This window comes from Montipora foliosa, chromosome 11 (genome assembly GCF_036669935.1).
Source record: "Montipora foliosa isolate CH-2021 chromosome 11, ASM3666993v2, whole genome shotgun sequence".
In the NCBI taxonomy this organism is placed as follows: domain Eukaryota; kingdom Metazoa; phylum Cnidaria; class Anthozoa; order Scleractinia; family Acroporidae; genus Montipora; species Montipora foliosa.
Genome location: NC_090879.1, coordinates 48,023,965 through 48,033,964, shown reverse-complemented (window position 1 = coordinate 48,033,964; position 10,000 = coordinate 48,023,965).

Here is a 10,000-nt window from a genome sequence, read left to right as displayed (position 1 = left end):
ACTCTTGTTCTCAAGGACCATATCAATAAATTTCTGCTTGGGGTCTTGGTAGGAACTAGACGGAGAGGGACTTGGGAAGAAGAAAGTTTTAAGTTCCGGAAATCGAAGACAAATTTGTTCTCTAAAGGTGACCAACTTCCGAAAAATATCACTTGAAGAAGAACTTCCCTCCAGAAAAATATCCACAGGTTGCACAACATTGACAACTCTTGGCAGGGCAAATTCAACAATTTCTTGATCAGTCAGCTGTAAAATGAGCTCACGCACTCTCTGTCGTCTTGAATAAGGGTTATCTCTGTTCAAAAACCTTTCGCCTACCTCCTTTGTTGATATTCTCTTATGAGAGGCTGTTTTCAATAAATATTCCGGTTTATGTGCTGGATATAAGCGAAAGTGTTCGTATAAACTTTTTTTGTTTTTGTAAAATTTTTCACAGCTTTGAAATGGACAATGTAGGCGAAGGAAAGCCTCAGGTTGAATGTTATTTTCTTTTTCCCTCAGTGGAAAAGCCATTTAAACGCCAAAAGACAAAGTAGCAGCCAAACAATAACAAAAGCCTACATTTAAATTTGCAACACTGCGTTAAAAAGCCCGCCAAAATTGTGCCACCCGCGTCAAATTGTTGAATCGATGAGAGCGTTTGATCGACTGAACTCTCCCATTGCTGTGGCCAGCAGACAAAATATAAAGAGAAATAAGTAAACAAACACAAACAAGAAACATTGATGGAAAACAGTATCTTTAATACTGTTTAAAAATTACACACATTAAGAGCAAAAGTAAAACACAAAGTGATTTTCATGCTTACAATGGGATAATGCACCAAAGTACACTACGATCATACAACTTGTTGCACGAGCTTCCATCCGAGGTATAACGAAGGATGTTATACAACTGTACAAATCAACGTTTCCCATATTAACAACACCACTCTGAGTTCCAGTCACGGTATAAGTGAAGAATTAAACAATTCCCAACAGCATCGATGAAAGTGGCCACCATCATTCAACTCCTCACAGTGATGCGCGCGCTACGTTCTGGGAAACGGCGTTAAAAATTTCTCCCCATGCCCGCGCAATGACGTCACCAGATCACCTGGATAGTTTTATGGTTTCATAGGGTTCATGGTGTCAATGGTTTCATGGGTTTCATGGTGTCAATGGTTTTATGGTTTCATTGGGTTCGTGACTTCATGGTTTCATAGTTTCATGTGTTTCGTGGTTTCATAGGTTTCGTGGTGTTAACGGTTTCATGGTTTCATAGGTTTCATGGTGTCAATGGTTTCATACTTTTCGTGGTGTCAATGCTTTCATAGTTTCATAGGTTTCATGGTGTCAATGGTTTCATGGTTTTATGGTTTCATAGTTTCATGTGTTTCGTGGTTTCATAGGATTCGTGGTGTCAATGGTTTCATAGTTTCATAGGTTTCGTGGTGTCAATGGTTTCATGATGTCATAGGTTTCGTGGTGTCAATGGTTTCATGGTGTCATAGGTTTCGTGGTGTCAATGGTTTCATGGTGTCATAGGTTTCGTGGTGTCAATGGTTTCATGGTGTCATAGGTTTCGTGGTGTCAATGGTTTCATGGTTTCATAGGTTTCGTGGTGTCAATGGTTTCATGGTTTCATAGGTTTTGTGGTGTCAATGATTTCATGGTTTCATAGGTTTTGTGGTGTCAATGGTTTCATGGTTTCATAGGTTTCGTAGTGTCAATGGTTTCATGGTTTCATAGGTTTCGTAGTGTCAATGGTTTCATGGTTTCATAGGTTTCGTGGTGTCAATGGTTTCGTGGTGTCAATGGTTTCATGGTTTCATAGGTTTCGTGGTGTCAATGGTTTCGTGGTTTCACAGGTTTCGTATTCGAGGGTTTCAAGGGTTTCGTGGTGTTAATGGTTTCATGGTTTCATAGGTTTCGTGGTGTCAATGGTTTCATGGTTTCATAGCTTTCGTATTCGAGGGTTTCAAGGGTTTCGTGGTGTTAATGGTTTCATAGCTTCATGGCTTCATGGTTTCCTGGGTTTTGTGGTGTCGATAGTTTCATAGATTTCATGGTGTCAATGGTTTCATGGTTTCATGGTTTCATAGTTTGATGTGTTTCGTGGTTTCATAGGATTCGTGGTGTCAATGGTTTCATGGTTTCATAGGTTTCATGGTGTCAATGGTTTCAAAGGTTTCATGGTTTCATAGTTTTATAGGTTTCGTGGTGTCAAAGCTTTCGTGGTTTCATGTGTTTCGTGGTTTTTATGGTTGCATGGTTTCATAGGTTTCGTGGTTTCACGGTTTCATAGTTTCACGTGTTTCGTGGTTTCATAGGTTTCATGGTCTCAATGGTTTTAAGGTTTCATAGGTTTCACGGTGTCAATTTTTTCACAGTTTCAAAGGTTCGCGGTGTCAATGGTTTCAAGGTTTCATAGGTTTTGCGGTGTCAGTGGTTTCATGGTTTTACAGGTTTCGTGGTGTCAATGGTTTCATGGTTTCTTGTTGTCAGTGGTTTCCTAGGTTTCATGGCTTTCATGGTTTCATAGTTTCATGTGTTTGGAGGTTTCATAGGTTTCGTGATGTCAATGGTTTCATGCTTTCATAGGTTTCGTGCTGTCAATGGTTTCATGGTTTCATAGGTTTCGTGGTGTCAATGGTTCGATAGTTTCATAGCTTTCGCGGTATCAATGGTTTCAAGGTTTCATAGCTTTCATGGCTTCTTGGTTTCATGGGTTTCGTGGTGTCGATAGTTTCATTAATTTCACTGTGTCAATGGTTTCATGTTTTTATGGGTTTCATGGAGTCATGGGTTTCATGGTTTGATAGGTTTCGTGGTGCCAATGGTGTTACAGTTTCATAGGTTTTGTGGTTTCAATGGTTTCAAGGTTTTATAGGTTTAGTGGTGTCCACGGTTTCATGGTTTTGTGGTGTCAGTGGTTTCATGGTTTCCTAGGTTTCGTGTGTTTCGTGGTTTCATAGGTTTTGTGGTGTCAATGGTTTCATGGCTTCACACGACCCCACAACCTTGTAAGCTTTAAATCCAATCGTGTGTAAATGAAGGTCTTATGTTATGTTATGTTATGTTTCAAAGGTTTCGCGGTGTCAGTCCTGACGCAATCCTGAACGAGTGTATTTTGTGGATCGTTAAAAGATATTTATGAAGTCACCATTTCTGGTAACTCAAAGGTTAAAGGGATGATTGGCAAAAATATCAAGGTAGGTTGTTCGTCTACGCTGGGGTGAATCATATTAATGAGGGGTGAAAAGTCGTTAGTTATACCTACTCGATCTGGTTAGATAAAGGTTCAAAAGTTTTGTTTTTCTTTTTATAGTAGACAGGCCTCGAACCCGGTTTACTGTTCAATAATTTTCGTCAACCAGTCCTTAGCACTTGTGATTACATTGCTGCCCTTTCCTCATGTTTGACATCGATAACACAAACCCGTGATTCATCGTTTATCCTTATGGTCCTAATTTTGTTAAATTGCAAATTACTTCCCTTCCATTTCAACAGATAGACACCTTTATGCGCCCTATGACGACAGAGAGGAGACAGACAGTGATAATGGGGAAGGAAAATTTCCCGCTTGACATTAGCGAGCGGGAAACCTTACACGCGATCATTAAGAAACATCCTGAGTTGGGGAAGACAAGTCAGAACCGGCGGATTGGGGGAAAGATGGAGAGTTGCATCTGCATCTATCTCTCGTCTTTCCCCTCTGAAGTTCGGACCCAAATTCAACAAGGTGAGTCTCAAAGAGAATTGCATGAAAAGAAGAGTTCTTGCAGCAGTCGTGATCCGTTAAGTGGTATTTTTTGCTGGTCTTGCTATGATTTTAGGCAGTAGTTTGGGAATTTCCGCGTGGCAAAACGTGTGAAATCCACAGTAAAGCTACGGCGTCTTCTGCTGTAAGTACTACAGACATGAATTGTGAAATACTCTGTCACCATGCATAGAGTGGTAAAAGTGCTTGTGGGAGAAAATGGCTAACGAAACATAAGTATTGACTTACCTGACTAATACTTACTGAATAATTCATTATGCAATTTAAAGTCTAGGGTAAAGCAATAATGTTTAGATATATAAATTTGTCATAAAAGTGGATAGTTTTCCCATGCACAACAGCCCGCGAGCATCAACCTTGGGCAGAGTATCGCTTGATACACAGGAGACAAGACTATAAATGCATTTCCCCAAGGTTGGGACAAGTAATTAGTATTTCACTGCAAACATGCATTGGAACAAGAATATGACCGGTAAACGAGAAGTCCTAGATGTACCTCTGTGTCTTACTAGAAAAAAAGTTCCATCATTAGCTATCCTTACATATATCAATCTCTCGCATTTCATTCTCTTATATCTAGTGTTACAGATCACCGGATCAACTTCAGAGAACCACTCCTCCTCTGACAATTCTGCTGCAGACAACCAAAGAAACCGATCGACTTCAGGGAACCAACCCCCATCTGACAATTCTGCCGCAGACAACCCAAGAAAGAGATCGACTTCAGAGAACCAACCCCCATCTGACAATTCTGCCGCAGACAACCAAAGAAACCGATCGACTTCAGGGAACCTTGCCAATAACGAGAATTCCGCAGCAGACCATGCATTTGAGGTAAGCAGTTGCGTGGTCCCTGTGGTTGAAGATGAAACGGATGACGACATACTTCTTTCTGCGGCGTGCTGTTCTATGTCAGTCGATGTGGAAGAAATACAGGGGGAGCGGGGAGACAAAACAGCAAAGAGAAAGAACACAAAGAAAATGGAAGAGGTGCAACCTGAAAGAAGAAGTAAGCAGAAGAGAGGAGCAAAGAGATTTTAATATAGTTGTCATTATCAGACATCAGCGTTAGTCAATTTCCTTTCATTTGATTCGTTGACGAGTTTTTTAACGTATCACTTCACGAGGAAAAGATTTAATTTTGTTTTTTTTTTCAGAACAGTTTAGTCAGTTTCCTTTCATTTGATTCGTTGACGAGTTTTTTAACCTATCACTTCACGAGGAAAAGATTTAATTTTGTTCGGGCAACTTCCAAATAGTTGAGGAGGCTTCTTTTACTCAAAACAGTATTAGGTAAAATATGGGGATAAGCAACATCTTGAAGAATTTTCCAGTCCAACACAAAGAACATTACTCATTAATCCAAAAAAAAAAAAGGAAAAAACAAACAAATGACAGATGAAGGCCATAAACATATAAACACGTTTTACATTTTTTTCCGAACAAGAAATGAATAAGAGTGTTGATCATTCAAGCATATTTTTTCAACTTTGTTTATTCATATTTCTCTGAGGTAATTTTTAAAACATTTGATACAGTTAGGATGTATTACTTGAAGTAGAGTTGATTTTGATACTCCGTGGCGAAACCACGCCGCGGAGTATAGTATTATATGAGAAAGGAAAACTAACAACACTAAATAAAGGATTTGGAAGTTAAAAGTAATTGATTCCTTTCATGTGATCTTAATTAATCGTAAACTTGTAATCTTGACTTGCATATTTTGTGTACTGCGCAAAGGCGGGTAACGGGAAAGAAAATATCCATGGTAGACGGTAACTTAGTATTTTCAAATTACACCATGGACAGGACTATAATACCGTGAAACCCTTGACACCTAGCCTCCCCACAGACACCCTGTGAGGTTCGTTCGTCACGCATTTATTCCCCCCCCCCCCCACAGACGTATGCTAAACACAGACGACATTCGCGTTCTTGTTTGTTTCAATAAGCCACTACGCGGTTAGTTATTGTGTGATGATCAGCCAAAAACGAGCTGTGATACAAGTGAAACAGCACCTACGAATTATTTCTCGCTGTTTTAGAGGAATATTTATTTCATGCCCAGGCATGGATGAGACTCCAAAGAAAGTTATAAGAAGCGAATTTTTGTGCTTTCTTTGTAGCTGTAATTTAGGAAAGGACTAAATTCGTGTGTTTGGAAAAAGCGCAGTCGAAATTGCAAGGCTCATCAAACGTGCTCTGGACGTTGATGTGCCTTTGTGTATCAAATTAATTTTTTATTTGCACAGCTATCTTTTACCTGAGACAACTCAAACGTTTTGAAAAAATCACAGTAAGGATGCAATAGAGCTTTAGTCAACTGTATAGTTTTTTGGGAAGTTGTTGTAAGTATAAAATAATCTGCTTTTCTTCGAAAGACTTCAGACAACAGTCTACACGAGCGAGGAGCGGTTTTACACCACAGTCAATAAAATGCATATATTCCAAGTAACAAGAAAAGAGAACTTGTAAACTTGTATAGGGAAGATTTTCAAGACTTTCTTTGAACACAAAGCCGTTACCTTTTTTTGCGAATGTAATTCCTCCAAGGTCATGGGTCGCAGACCAAGGACTTAAATCAAGGAATTAAACTATCAAGGTTCAATAGAAACGGTGGAGTCCTTCCTCACACAATGTCTGTGGTATAGTTCTTTGATTAGAGTTATGGACAGACTGGTCTTCTATAAAAGTTGGTATTAAATGGGCATTTCTCAGGTGAATCAAATCGTTAAAACCAAGTACTTTCTTGTCACCAACAGAATTTGAAAAAAAGTATCATACCAAGGTTTGCCCTTTGACATTCTATGGAATTACAGATACCTTCTGAGAGCTCTGGAAAAATCAAAAACTACCAAATGTACCACTAAACTGTAAAGAAAAAGAGTCTTTCACAACCGCCTTTGTGAAATCGAAAAGTTCAGCAGACCACCTTATCAAAAACTGGTGGAATTAAAATGTAACTATAAAATTTCTAGTCAGGAGAAACGGAGCAAAGTTTTCCCAGAAGCTGGTGATTTAATCTGGCAAAACGCTTATATGACCGCTTTTAAATGTACCATTATTTTGTCAAGGAATGTGATGGTTTCCGCGCGGTTTCCTGCAAATTTTTGTCACGCTGGGCCCAACACGTTAATGTTTTTGGCGGAATGTTAAATTCTCACGGACAGTGATTTACGAATTTACAGATCCAAAGTTCGAAGAATACATTGCAGCTTCTACTGAAGCTACATTAATTATACAGGAATGTGTTGTGACTGATTCACAACGATCTTTAAACAATGATTGTTTAAGTTCATGTTTTTTTCTAACGATGTTAGTCTGTTACGAAAAATAGCATTGCGTGACTAGCGTTACTTTCTAGAAGCTTCGCGAGAGTTCGTAGTTTGTTTATATTTAGGTTCATGCATAAGCGTTTCTAAATCGGTGTGTTTTGTAATATTTCTATAATTAGATTCATTACTAATTTAGAAAGTTCTAGAAGTTTATTGTCAGAGTATATAAGTAGACGAGTCCGAGCGGAGTGTTTTTCTAACTAGTTTTTCACAAGCGAAGAGAGTTGGCGTTGGCCGTGTTTATTCAAGTGTGACAGAAGCTGTGTGCATTCAAGTTGGCGGAGGCCGTGTAAGTTTGTCGAATACGTGTTGTTCAGAGTTTTACTTCGTGGAAACTACGTTCACTTTGGAATAAATCTTCTTGTTGTTGTTCCGACAACCCTGCGTTCAGTTTAGTTTGCAAGCTACCTTTCCTCTAAACATTCGAACTCGTAACATTGGGGGCCTGTCCGGGAGAGGAATTCATTTGTTTGCTGACTACAGAAACCAGGAAAGGACAATTCAAGAAGGAGTTACGCCTAAAGTAAGAAGAACTGTACAAAGAGAGTATATTGTGTTTTTGCTGTGAAATACTGCTATGGAAATGGAAAAGCTTTTGCAGATGGGAAAAGAATTTGGATTGGAAGGAGAAAAGCTACTCGAGTTTGTAGAGAAGCAACAAAAGATAGCGGAAGAAAAAGAAGAGAAACGCAGACAGTTTGAAGAAGAACGAAGAAGGGAAGAGGAAGAAAAACAAGAAAAACGAAGACAATTGGAGGAAGAAAGAGAAGAAAAGCGTAGGCGGTTTGAAGAAGAAAAGGAAGCGAGGCGTCGATTACTTGAAGAAGATAAAAGAAGAGAAGACGAAGAGAGAGAAACTAGGCGACAAGAACGCGAATTAAGAAAATTGGAGATGGAAGCCGAGCTGTTGAAACAGAAAGAGGCTATTGAAGCGGCAAAAAGAGAACATGAGTTGGAGATTGCACGTTTGGCTGTGGAGAATGCTGACGGACGCCCTGAAGTAAGAGAGGATCGGGCTAAGGCACCTAAACTCCCCTCGTTTGTTGATGGTAAAGACGATTTGGACGCGTATTTGCAGAGGTTCGAGAGATTTGCCGAGACAGCTAAGTGGAAAAAAGACGGATGGGCATCGAAGCTCAGTGCTCTGTTGTCTGGACGGGCACTAGAAGTGTATTCACGTCTATCGGAGGACGCAGCTAAGGATTATGACAGGGTAAAGATTGCGTTAATGAAGAGATATGACCTTACCGAAGACGGCTATCGTCGAAAATTTAGAGCATCCAAACCAGAAGTTGACGAAAGTCCGGAGCAGTTTATTGTGCGACTGGACAGATACCTGTTACATTGGCTAGAGCTTTCGGATACTGCGCGAACCTTTGATGGTCTTAAGGACTTGATCGTGAAAGAACAATTTATTGACTCTTGCCCTAAGGATTTGGCAATTCACCTGCGAGAAAGGGCACCTGAGACTCTAGCAAAGATTGCGAAGATCGCTGACCAGTACTTGGAGGCTCATGGTAAACATTTGTTCAGCTCAGCGAGCAGAAAGCCAACAGTGCAGCCTGAGAGGGACGAAGCCAAGAACATGCAGATTAATCCACCAGCTCTGCATTGCTTTAAGTGCAACACCCGAGGTCATAAAGCTGTCAACTGCCCAACCCTAACAAGAAAGTGTTTCCTGTGTGGCAAGCAGGGACATGAAGCTAGAAATTGTCGATCAGGTGGACGCAGATCAGGAGGACAAAGTAAGGGTGGTAATCCTGTGCAGCGTGGTCAAGTGAGTGCCAGTTGTCTAGTTCAATCACCTGAGGATAAACCTACTAATGAAGAAGTTAAGGCCTGTATTAAAGATGATAAGTTGCTGTTAGCCTGTGGTAAGAAGATTCCATTGTTGAGTAGTGCTTGTATTGAACCGTTGACTGGAGTGAGAAGTAAAATGCCTGTCGTGAAAGGTAGAGTTGGAGAGAAGCCTGTTGATGTTCTGAGAGATACTGGTTGTAGTGGAATTGTAGTAAAGAGGGACCTTGTGTCTGAGGATCAGTTTACTGGCGAATTTAATGTTATGCTGCTCATTGACAATACGGCAAGGAAAGTTCCCATCGCAAAGATTGACGTTGATACACCTTATCTCAAGGGCCAAGTGGAAGCGCAGTGTCTTCCCGATGCTGTTTATGATTTAATTATTGGTAACGTACCAGGCGCAAGAGCCGCTGACGACCCAGACCCAAGCTGGCAAGTTCCTGTACAAGAAGCTTGTGCTGTAACCACAAGAAGTCAAGCTAAGAAAGCTGGAGAACATATTCCGTTGAAGGTACCAGATACCAAAGAAAGTCCTGTAGTTGATAGAGAAAAGCTCAAGCAAATGCAGCGTGATGACGAGAGCCTACAGAAATTTTGGGAGAAAGATGACGTAGTTGTGAGAGGACAGGCTGAGATTTCATTTGAAGTGAAAGGGGGAGTTCTGTACCGCGTCTACAAGCACCCTTATGTGAACGGAGGTAAACCCCTGAAGCAGGTTATGGTTCCTGTGCAGCTGAGAAGTCGAATAATGGAACTAGCGCACGGATCGATCATGGGAGGTCACATGGGAATAAAGAAAACGACTGATAAGATTCAAAGCGCGTTCTATTGGCCAGGCATTCAAGGGGACGTGACTCGTTATTGCAAGTCCTGCGATGTATGTCAGAAGACAGTTAACAAGGGTTCCGTACCGAAGGTTCCCCTAGAGAAGATGCCATTAATTGACAAGCCGTTTAAGAGAGTAGCAATCGACCTGGTTGGACCTATTGTTCCCCCGAGTGAGGACGGTCATAGATATATATTGACATTGGTCGACTTTGCAACTCGTTATCCTGAAGCTGTCCCGCTGAAGAACATTGATACTGAAACTGTGGCAGAAGCGT